Genomic DNA, 12,039 nt, shown 5'->3' on the forward strand with positions numbered 1-12,039 from the left:
TTAGAGTATTCATCGGAGAGATTAAAGATCCATGTCTTTAAAAGTTTTCTGAAGGGTTTTTCGAGGGTTTGTTGTCTCAGATTTTTGGGCAAGTTGTTCAAGGCTTTAATAGCCAGGAAGCTAAGGGTTTTTCCGCCCTTCGTCTTCAGGTTGTACTTAGCAGGGCGGATGAGGTTGTCCAGGGATGAGCGGAGGGATCGACTGGGGGTGTAGTGGGGGAAGCGTCTGGAGAGGTATTTTGGGCCGGATTTGTTAAAAGCTCTAAAAGCAGTGATCAAAACTTTAAAAAGAATTATTTTATGAAGGGGGAGCCAGTGGAGGGATCGTAGGGCTGCAGAGATAGATGCTCTTTGGGGCAGTTTAAGGAACAGTTGTGCGGCCGTGTGAAGAACACTTTGGAGTTTGGATAGAGTCTTCTTTTTAGCCCCTGCTAGAAGACCGTTGCAGTAATCCAAGCGTGAAATTATAAGGGCTACTGCCACCGTTTTCCTGGCGTCAAGTGGAAGGAAATCGAAGAACTTTCTTAGCGATTTTATTGTTCCGAAACATCTGCCAGCTACAGTCCTGGCATGTTGCTCGAAAGACAGGTCGGAGTCGAATAAGACGCCGAGGTTCCTAGCTGTTGTTACTGTCTGGGGGGGTGCAACTGAGTCATCCGGCCACCAAAGGGCTGGGCAGAAGGAGATGTTTTTCCCGATCGGGAGGATCTCCGTTTTACTAGAGTTGCATTTGAGGTGGTTGTTGTCCATCCAACGGAAGACCTCAGTCAGGCAATTCTTGAGGTTGAGCTCGGCTTCGGTAGAATTGTCCTCTAGGGGCACGATGAGTTGTGTGTCATCGGCATATGATGTTACCGGTATGCCGAATGATTCAATCAGGGATAAGAGAGGGATGAGATAGATATTGAAGAGGAGGGGACTCAAGATGGACCCCTGGGGTACACCTGAGGAGACAGTTTTCTCCTTAGAATGGAAAGGGCCAAGAGCAACAGTTTGAGATCGATCGGAGAGAAATGATTTTAGCCAGGATAGAGCGGATTCCGAAATCCCTATGTCCATCAGTCTGTAGATTAGGATGGAGTGGGAGATGGTGTCGAACGCCGCGGTCAGGTCGAGAAGAATGAGGATAGAGTTCTTCCGTTGGTCTTGTAGCATTTTAATAGTGTCTGACAGTTCGATCAAAGCTGTTTCGGTTGAATGTTTAGGTCAGAAACCGGATTGTTGCAGATGGAGTATGTTGTTGGCTTCCAGATAGTTTTTAAGTTCTCTGTATACTAACTGTTCAGTTATTTTTCCCAGGGCCGGGAGAAGCGAGATCGGACGGAGATTGGTGAGGTCCGACGGGGATTTATTGGCCTTCTTCATGAGAGGTTTAACTATTCCCTTCTTCCATAGGCGGGGGACAGATCCTGTGAGGAGCGACGAGTTCACTATGTCGTTGATTATTGGGTTCACCACATCAATTAGTTGGTGAAGAATTTTGGGGGGGCAGGGGTCGGACGGAGAGCCCGATTTGCAAGCCAAGATGACTTCTCTGGTTTGCGCCAGAGTGACCGGAGAGAACTTATTGAGGTATCCGACTCGTGGGCCCGGGGGGGGACTGGGGATGTAGATAGAGTGGGGAAGTTACTTTGAATGGAGACAATTTTGTCTTCGAAGTAATCTGAGATTTTGTCACATAAATCTTGGGATGGGGGAATTTCGGGTTGAAGTGCTTTAGGCTGAGTGAATGATTTTACTATTGCGAACAATGTTTTTTGTTTTTGGCTAGATTCTTTGATGGCATTAACGTAGAAGGTTTTTTTGGCTGATTTAATTTTAGAAAGATAAATTTTCCTTATTTGAATGTAGGAGAGACGGTTGTCGTTGTCATACGTTCTATGCCATTTCCGTTCTGCCTTTTTACATAGTAAATGAGAGGTGGCTAGCTCTGGGGTGAACCAGGGGGCATTGGTTTTGGATTTTTTAGGAGGTGTGCAGAGAATTTTGGGGGGGTTTCGAGTTTTCATTTCATGAGAAATCCAGTTATGAAAGAGGTCAGCGTCAAGTTCGACGTTCCCAGATAAGGTTGGGGATTGGGATTGGTGAATGGGGTTAAGAGTAATGTTTTCTTGAACCTTTTTCCAGTTGACGGAGTGGGTATGGTGAGAGTTAGTTTTACTGAAGGATAGTGGCCTTATAATCTTGATATGGAATAGGATCAGACTATGATCCCTCCAAATTTGGGGAAGAGGAGGCAGGGAGGTTAGGGAGGGGAGGTTAGTGCATATGCCATCGAGGGTATGTCCCAGCGAATGAGTGGGCTGTGTAACACATTGCTGGATATTGAACATTTCGAGGGTTTGGGAGAAGTTGATGGTTTGTGCGTCGGAATTGGACTCAAGGTGTAAGTTGAAGTCCCCGAGCAGGGTAAAGTGAGGGTATCTAAGAAGGAAGTGTCCCAGGGAATCGCACAGTGAGTCGAGAAACTCGGTGGCGTTGCCGGGCGGATGGTAGATAAGACCACCTGTGAATGAAGAGTAATCATTAAGTTTAATTGAGAAGCCTAAGCCTTCTGTATTTTTCAAGGGGTCTAAGTTGAACGTGTGACAGGAGAAGGTATTCTTGAGTATAATGGCTACACCTCCGCCTCTACCTTTCAGTCTGTCTTGTCTGAAAATTGAAAATCCATGGGGTAGGGCAATGGCAATATCCGGATTGCTGTCTTCCGTCAGCCAGGTTTCTGTTATCATTAGACAGTCCAGGTCAGAGTCACGAATAAGGTCGCATATGTCTTGATTATGCTTGCACATAGAGCGGGCATTAATCAGACCTCCTTTAAAGGGTGGTGAGGAGTCCTTGGGGAGTGAAAGGTGGGTAGATATGTCGGCTGGGGATTGATAGTAGTCCAGCGGCAATGCTTGCAGCTGAAAGCGCCGAAGAGTTTTACTGGATCGAGTTTGCAGGAACAGTACTTAGTGCCTCGTAATTGATGGAGGTCACTAGAACAGTACGTGATGTACGGGGGAGATTGGGCAGGGATTCCTGCGCCTGTCGCGGTCTTGTCGTGGACGGGCGCAGACGGGCTTGCCTTAGGCGCTCCCGCTGCGCTCGTCCGCTGCGCTTCCTGTGCATGCACATTTCAGGCAAAAAAGGGGGGCGTGGCCTGACAAGTGGGCGTGGTTTAGCGCGCACGCCTGGAGTGATGGCGGCCACTATTGTTTCACTTGAATTTCTCCAACGTAATTCGCCAAACAGTCTCACATTATTAATACTCAGTGAAGGAACATGAAAGTATGAGTGCATTCAAAGAATCTTTTTGAAGTGTGATTAATTGATTTACACTAATAGGTGCACGAGCCACAGAACAATATAAATATAGCTTATTTATGTTTTTTCTCTAGGTTTAATAGAACCTCCAATACTATACAACAGTGAGAACAATTGACCCACTAACATACCACACAAAAAGGGTGTGAGTATAATTTTAAATTTTAATTTTTATGTTTGTCCTGACAAATGCTCCACAGAACCGGCTGGGCCAAAAGGAGCAGAAACATGTTGGCAGTTTGTTTTTCGAAGTGATATACTAGGACCCAGTAACTTGGTATAAGAGTATACCCATATGAATTTTAACAACACACCACATCAGCCTTATAATAAATTCATCTTTTGGAGTAAGTGTGTTTCTTAATATAGTAATCCTTCATTGTGGCTTCACCTTTTTCTCTGGACACTGCTGCATTACTCCAGAGTTGACCTCAGGCTTGAGGCAGGCATACAGCACAAGTGATGACCCAATGATAAATGCCATAACGTCTATGTGGGGCGGAGAATCAACATAAACCGCATCACCTCAATACATAGCGTTTATGAGGGTTATCTACACTACTGTGCGTAACGCAGTTACAAGTGTCTATGTCCACCTTTGATAAATACTATTATAATAGCAGACAGATCGCTACCATCCGTATGGCGGCAGCGATCCGCCCGCCATTACCTGCTGCCCACCTCCCATTTCCTGTGCCATATTACAATGGCATGGGGGACCCCGGCAGGTGGAAAGACCGTCTGCAAGATTTCTGCCCATCGACGAGTCGACTGGGTGGAAAAGTGGCTGGATATGGTGACAGTGTCTGGAAGACAACGCCATCCATATTACAATACAGGCGGAGTAGTGACTTTTCATGGTGGCGTTGCCACCATAGAAAGGCATGAAGTGCCCGAATGTGGGGTCCCGTTGTGGGCCTCCAGTGTGTTGGGAGTGGGGGGTGCACATGGGTACCCCCCTGCCACAATGTTGTGGATAGGGTATGCCACCACCACAGTGGCAGTGGCCTCTGGATTGCCAGTGCAGGACCGCCGCACCACTGGCGGCCGGTCTAGCACCGCTAGGGTGGCAGGTGGAAGAAAGTCCACCCGCCATCCTAATAGACCCCTGAGGTAGAAAGGTACACATGGCAAGAGGGAAATAGGCAACCCCTAACTGTATAGAAAGATATAATTTGTTCTTTGTGTTTCAGAAGCAAAGGAACAACCCCACTTTGCAACAATGAAAGTTGTAGAGCAATACTGCACGTACCAGACCTGCAATGACGCACCTCTGTGTTGATTGATACCTAATGGCGGTGCTGCATGTTTGCCTACATTCAGCTTGTCCCCAGATGGCGGGGCCTCTGCACCCTTGTAACCATACACACCCTGATCCTGGTCATCCCTGGAGAAGATCTATCTGAGTTGTTCCAATATCCGCTACAGAAGAAAACAACTCTTTTGAATCATGCTCGAGGAAAATAGAACTGCTGATTACTTTGGTTGAGCTCAATACAAGGAAATCCTAGAAGAATTTTTTAATCTGTTTTCTGAAACTCAAGTAACCAAAGGAGGGTCCATACCCTTCTTCACCTTGCAAACAAAGGCAAACGCCTGCTGGTTACAAATATCCACCTCATGTTGATGCAACATCTGTACGTGTTGGACTATATGACCGCAAATGAGGGTGGGGAGTGTATCAAGGAAGGAGAACATTTTTTGGGGGACTGTGGTCACAATTTATGGTGTTATTCACAAATTGCAACCAATTAGGTAACTGCAAAGGTAAAGAGTCAGAATATCGAGTAGGAAATGTCGACTTGCACTAATATGGAGTGCACAATATTGAGATACATAAATATCTACTGCAAGAATATAATGGTCAAGAATATCGAGTTTTGGGGAAGAAATATCGTTTTCTAAAACATCAGTCATTAATATTGTTTGCAAACATATAGTGGTTGATTCTGATGTCATTCGGAAGGCCTTCGAATTGAATTTGGCTTTCCCGGATCCGGTTCGTAGTCCTTGCTTACAACCGAATCGTACACAGGTCCGAACGACCAAGTACAATGTGAAGTTCACGCACGTACTGACCGAATCGTTTCCGGGACCCGAACCTCTCCCTATGACTTGTACATTGACGAAACGGGCCGCATAATGGAGCTGTATTCCGACGGAGAAAGTACAATTCACGATCAGTCTCAGCAAGACGAAATGGCAGTCGGAGGCGTACTGCGGGGGGCTGTAGCAGGCCCCCTTTACCCGGGTCCTCTGAATCTGTCAAGAGGGTGCCCCCAATCCAAGCACTTATAGTGTGGCAGTCTCCATGGGGTGTCTGCCACAGGGTCCATGCTTTTCCCCACCCACCCCTTTTTTGCTATGGGAGCTTTTGTACCCGTCTGTACGCAGGTTCCAATAAAGTTCAATGGAAGTTTGAGCAAATCGAGTCTGTATGCTTAAGAACGCATCGTACTCGCTCGCTCAGACTCACGGAGCACGTTTCGTCCCAAAATGCCCAACGGAACCGAGCCATACAGAGGGCTTTCCGGACGGGATTGGAATCGGGACTTTAGTGTTATGTATTTTAGTATGTATTTTAAATGTATGTGCTCTATTTTTTTGTCTAAGTATTGCATTTGTTTTTTAATGTACGTGTTACATTTTTAGAAGTTATTCATTTCATCTTAATTATATTATGCGTGTTATTTCCATAGCGGGTTTTGGGTTTATAGGGGAATTGGATGGGTAGTAATTTAATTATAATAAATTAATGATTATTTTTATTTATTTCATTTAGATATTATGGCGCAAATTGTGGGAAGTAGTTTATTTGTAATTCATTATTAATTGGTTTAAATTGATATTAATTAATTGATAAATATGTTAATTGTGTCATTTTTGTTAGGAGCAGGTTGAGGGTTGATAGAGGAGTAAGGTGGGAAGTTATTTATTATAATTAATGTATTATTATTTTTAAAGTATTTACTATATATTTATTTTATACTGTTAATTGTGGGAATTAATGTATTTCGTAATTATTTATTAATTGGTTGTAAATTATGACTAAATAATTGGTAATTATGATCATTGTGTTATGTTTGTAGGAGCGGGTTATGTGTTGATAGGGGAGAAGGGTGGGAAGTAATTTAATTGTAATACATGTATTAACACTTTTAATATAATATTTAATTAATGTTATTTTATAGTGTTAATTGCGTGAATTAATGTAATAATAATTATTTATATTTTGCTTGTTAATTGGTATTAATTAATTGTTTGTAAATTAATTATGTTAATTGTGTAATGTTTTACGTAATTGCTGGTTGCATTTAAAGGGGAATATGGTGGGAGGTAATTTATTTATAATTAATTAATTATTTTGTTAATTAATGTTAATTGATTAATTAAATTTAAATATCCCAATTGTGTAAGAATATTGATGTGTGAGTTGTGGGATTTATAGTGTTAAATTGTGTGAATTAATTGAAAAAATGATTTGTTGTTAATTTATATTAATTTAGTAATGTAGTATTAGTTATGGAAATTGTGTAAATATTTGTAGATGTGTGTTTTGGTGTTTATTGGGGTAGAGGGTGGAAAGGAATTTAGTTTAAATTAATAAATCATTAATTGATCATTAATATTTATTTATTAACTGATAAATATTTTGGGTAATTGCTTCATTTTTATTTTGTTTGGGAATTCAGGTTCAATAGCTGTAACATTTGGTTTGTATATTAATTTTTACATTTTTAAATGTGTTTTATAAATATTAATATTTGTTTAATCGATAATTAATTGTGTTAATTATGGAGGCACACTTTTTTGTTTAATTTAGATGTGTGTTGTAAATTGTGTGGTGTTATAGGCTAGAAAAATAGATATTACATGTAAGTAATTTAAAAAAAATTGATTAAGATTAATTTCTATTGCAAAATATGTATTTGCTTGTAAATTGTTACATTAAAAAATTAATATGTTTATGTCAATTTTAAATTCATGATATATTAAAATATTTTTATATGTTTTGTTAAATTTTACATTTGTTTTGTTTTGTTATATTTTGCATTATAGTTGATATTTGTTTGTTTTTAAATTAGAAATTTGTTCTGTGGGACTATTAATTTTTACCCATCTGCAATACAACACTTTCCCCATTGTTGTATTCACAGGAATGGGAATAGTAATTTATACCCCTACGCTATCCAACACTTTCTCTACTGTTGCACTTGCTGGAGTGGGAATAGCAAAAGCTATTTTTACCCCTCCGCTACCCAACACTTTCCCTACTGTTGCACTCATTGGAGTGGGAATAGTAAATTATTACCCTCCGCTATCCAACACTTTCCCTACTGTTACACTCATTGGGGTGAGAATAGTAAATTGTACACCTCCGCTATTCAAAACTTTCCCTACCGTGGCACTCCCTGGAGTGGGAATAGCAATTTTATCCCCTTTGTTATCCAACACTTTCCCTACTGTTGCACTCATTGGAGTGGGAATGGAAAATTATTCCCCTTCACTATCCAACACTTTCCCTACTGTCGCACTCGCTGGAGTGGGCATTGTAATTTTTACCCCTCCGCTATCCAACACTTTCCCTGCTGGTGCACTCGCTGGAGTGGGATTAGTAAATGTTTCCTCTCCGCTATCCAACACTTTACCCACTGTTGCACTCGCTGGAGTGGGAACAGTAATTTATTACCCTCCCCTATCCAACACTTTCCTATTCTTGCACTCATTGGAGTGGGAATAGTAAATTATTCCCCTCCGCTATTCAATGCTTTCCCTACTGTGTACTTGCTGGAGTGGGAATAGTAAATTATTCCCCTCTGCTATCCAACACTTTCCCTACTGTTGCACTTGCTGGAGTGGGAATTGTAATTTTTTAACCTCCGATATCCAACACTTTCCCTACCGTTGCACTCATTTGAGTGGGAATAGTAAATTATTCCCCTCTGCTATCCAACACTTTCCCTACTGTTGCAATTGCTGGAATGGGAACAGTTAATTATTCCTCTCCTCTATCCAACAATTTCCCTACTGTTGCACTCGCTGGAGGGCAAATAGTATTTATTTACCCTCCCCTTTCCAACACTTTCCCTACTGTTGCACTAAATGTAGTGTAAAATGTAGGTTTAAGCACACATCGCTGTTATAACAAGTGAGTAAATGAACATGCCCTATGCACAATAGATATTGACGGCTGGTTGGTTAGCTACACCTGTGGGGTCATCTGGTTATATATATATATTTTCTATCCCTGTACAGATGCTGGTGAAACAAATTTCGCCATTCTGCCTAAAGTTCCACCACCATGGACACTTTGATGAAAATATTGCCTAGAAGTGCCATTACTTGTTCGTATGGTGGGTATTCAGATCATATACTTTCGCTCTCTTCCAGATATTGTATTATTTATTATTTATAATTTCTTTCCCTCCTTCTGCATGTGATTGACAATTCTGGTCTTTTTATCACATATGCATTTTCCGGTCTGCTTGATAAGCATGCGTATTTCTGCGTTTATATTTCGTGCTTTAGAATATAGAGACAGGTCTTCTCTTCTTTATCTACATTCTCTGTCTAGCCTTCTATCTTTCTTTTTATATTTTGCCCTTTCTTCCTTCATTTATGCTTTTCTTTTTCCTCTGTTTCAAATAATTGTTGCCTATATTCATGTTTTTATGGTTATACATGTTAAATTATCTACAGCTTTGGTAAAGTAAACAGTTTGTTAAATGTAATGTCTTGGTAATTTGGTTATTATGTACTCATTTGTGTGGTTAGTTATTGGGATGTATACAGGGTTTCTGTCTTAATGGGTGTATTATGTATCATTGTTGTTGGTATATTAAGTATGTATAGTTTTGTCTGCATTAAGGAGCCGATTCCGATCTCGGTCGGAAGGGCTTTGAATCGGGTTTGACATTAGCAGGTTGGATTCGGAGGCTGAATTTCTGTCGGGTTCGTACACGAGTCCGGACGTCGAAGTACGATGCGAACTAACGCGAAATCTCCGTCCGAATCGTTTCCGGGTCCGAACCGCTCCATACGTCTCGGCCGTAAGCTAACCGTGACGCGCAATGGAGGTGAATTCCGACCGAGCCAGTACGATGCTCGATTTGGACAGCCGGATCGAGTTGGAGCTTCCGGTTTGCAGTAGCTCCCGGAGCTGGACTTTGGGGGTCCGCATCGGACCCCCTGTTACCCGCAGCCTTATGGCTCGGACACAGGGGAAGACTCAGGGGTCTCCCCAGCACAGGCACGTATGGTGGGGATGGCACTGATGCGTACCCACTGTAGGGGGCGCACTTGTCCGGAACGTACTCATTCAGTCAATGGGAGCCCATGTATGCGTTGATTGACCGGCTCCCATTGACTTCAATTTTGATACGCGTCAGCTGTTCTTTTCAATCACTAATGTTTTTTTAACACAATTTGAATGAAAGAAGATGCTTGAAGAAAAAATACTATGGACACGTACTTGATCATTTGTTATGTGTCTGTTTTTTGTTGTGTTTAGTGGTGCATCTTTACGGTTGTTTTGAAATTGTTAAAATCCTGTTTTGGATTGCACCATGGCAGTGGGTGTATTAACAGTGTGCACACACATTTGATGGGTGATTTCCACTATATCTATATTATTTGGGGATAGAGGGTCAGGTGCTGGCCTACTGCAGGGTTTACTGTCAACATCTGTCTCATCTAAGTTTATTATGTATTCATTGCATTCACATAATTAAATATCACTGAATGGTAATGTAATGCCCACAGGTGCTTGGGAATATCTAATTCCACACAAACAGGTGACATTTCTCATTTAAATGAAGATAGAATACGAGCTACTCTAAAGAAGAATTTCTAAAAAATGCCCCCATATTCCTCTCTCAATAGTAAATAGATTTCATATCATCAAATGCTTTGGTTCAACACCCAAATGTTACATAAATTCACTTGTTTCTAAAAAAGTATTGGTAACTTTATTGAAGCAGGGAAATGAGTAACCAGGAGCTGCAAGGAAAAACCTTGAAGATGATAATGTATTTGCTTTTAAGTTCTAACCTGCGCCATATTCTGCATGTTTCAGTACATGATCTGTACGTAACTTTGAATCAGATTGACACATTAACAGATCTTATTCCATCTACCTGCACAAGAAGTTTCAACGAGAATAGGATCTGGAAGCCTATGTTATGGGACTGTGTAAAGATCACGCCCTTTTGGGAGTCTGTGTTTAAATGGCTGCGGGCAAGTGGACAATGTGTTGGAGCCCGGGACCCTGAGTAGCATGTTGGGCATGCAGGGGGAGCCTAGTGTAAGGGTCTAAATTAAACATGACGCTGTATTTCACCTCATCAGTGGCTAGATCTTTCACAGCACAAAATGGAGATCAACAGCTACCCTCAGGTTTGAAGAATGGATGCAGAAAATGAAAAAGACACTGGAACTTGAAGAAATTTAACTTAAGAGAATGGTTTATGCAAACGATTTGAGAAGCGTTGGTGTCAGCTCAAAGATTGAATCTAAGGATCGACTACTGATGAATGTTTTTTGTCTGAACTGTTAGTTAACACATGTATTACCCTATACAATATATAAAGAAAATTGTTTTTATATTACTGTTGTAATGAAATGCACTGTAAGATTAATTTACTTCCCACTATAAAAAGATCTACTGCTTCTCCCCATGTATGGCTCTGGCCACTATTCTTGGATCCATCCTCTTCTTCTTGACACCTCCCTCATCTCCTTCCACTAGGAAAGCCTGAGTCCCTTTAACCTGGGGATGCAGCCCCCATCAACTGCAGCCACCGAGGCAACAATGCAAGCACCGAATAAAACAAAATCCACACTTAGCCTCCTTCCCACTCAGCCAAAGCCCTGATCCAAACACTTGCAATGAGTAGACTCTGTACAGGCTGCGGGCAATTGTGTCCTACTGAGTCTGCCCCTATTTCCCCCATTCCAGAAAGTCAGAGACTTTGCCACACCTTCCCAACCCTACTGACATCAAGCTGGATGGCTGATCCTGAAACAAGAGCTTACAACCTGTTAATACAGTCTAAGGTTCAGCTCCTGCCCAGCTCACACTGACACGGACTGTAAACTCCTGTTGTGACACACCTGGGAGATACACAGTGGGTGATGTGTGCAGTATGCACCCCTCTGGGCGGGCGCGGCCAAGGGTATATACAAAGGGGGTCTATGCCGCTTGGGCCAGTCCTATGGTATCTCTGTGTTGTGTAAGTTGTATGTTCTCAAATCCAACATCAGGTAGACCTCCCATCATTGACTGACAACTACCAACCGTAAACAAGCCTTCAGCCAGTCTTCTCATCCTTGGCCCGCCTGTCCGAGGAACACAGAATAATGTTAAAGGGCATGTATATATTTAGCATACATTGTCATACTTTATGTCTCTTTCTCCATCTCAGCTTCGGTTCGGCCACCACGACCGACGACATTCAGAACCCCATTTATATCACGACGTTTGACACCGATAAGGTTTGTCAGCGTCCCGGGTCCTCTGACGATCAAGAGATGAAATAAATTATCTGCATCAACTACAGAGACTACGAGTAAGATTGCATAGAGCATTACAGCCACTTCACGCTTTAACAGACTGTCGTTGTGACCCTCCATAGACTTCCAAATATCACATAATACTGTTAAACAGCTGCCAAATACCAAGCGAATCTACTATCTATTGATTTACCTAAGTGCCCCTACAAGTCTCTCAAGA

At 41.9% G+C, this 12,039-nt stretch overlaps 1 protein-coding gene across 4 annotated transcripts in view; it reads right to left on the minus strand.

Moving 5' to 3' along the window:
• Positions 1-12,039, minus strand: part of LOC147709785 (uncharacterized) — a 1,097,608-nt gene that overhangs the window by 515,421 nt on the left and 570,148 nt on the right. The gene's annotated exons all lie outside the window — the stretch shown is intronic.

This window comes from Lissotriton vulgaris, chromosome 6 (assembly GCF_964263255.1).
Source record: "Lissotriton vulgaris chromosome 6, aLisVul1.2, whole genome shotgun sequence".
Taxonomy (NCBI): Eukaryota; Metazoa; Chordata; class Amphibia; order Caudata; family Salamandridae; genus Lissotriton; species Lissotriton vulgaris.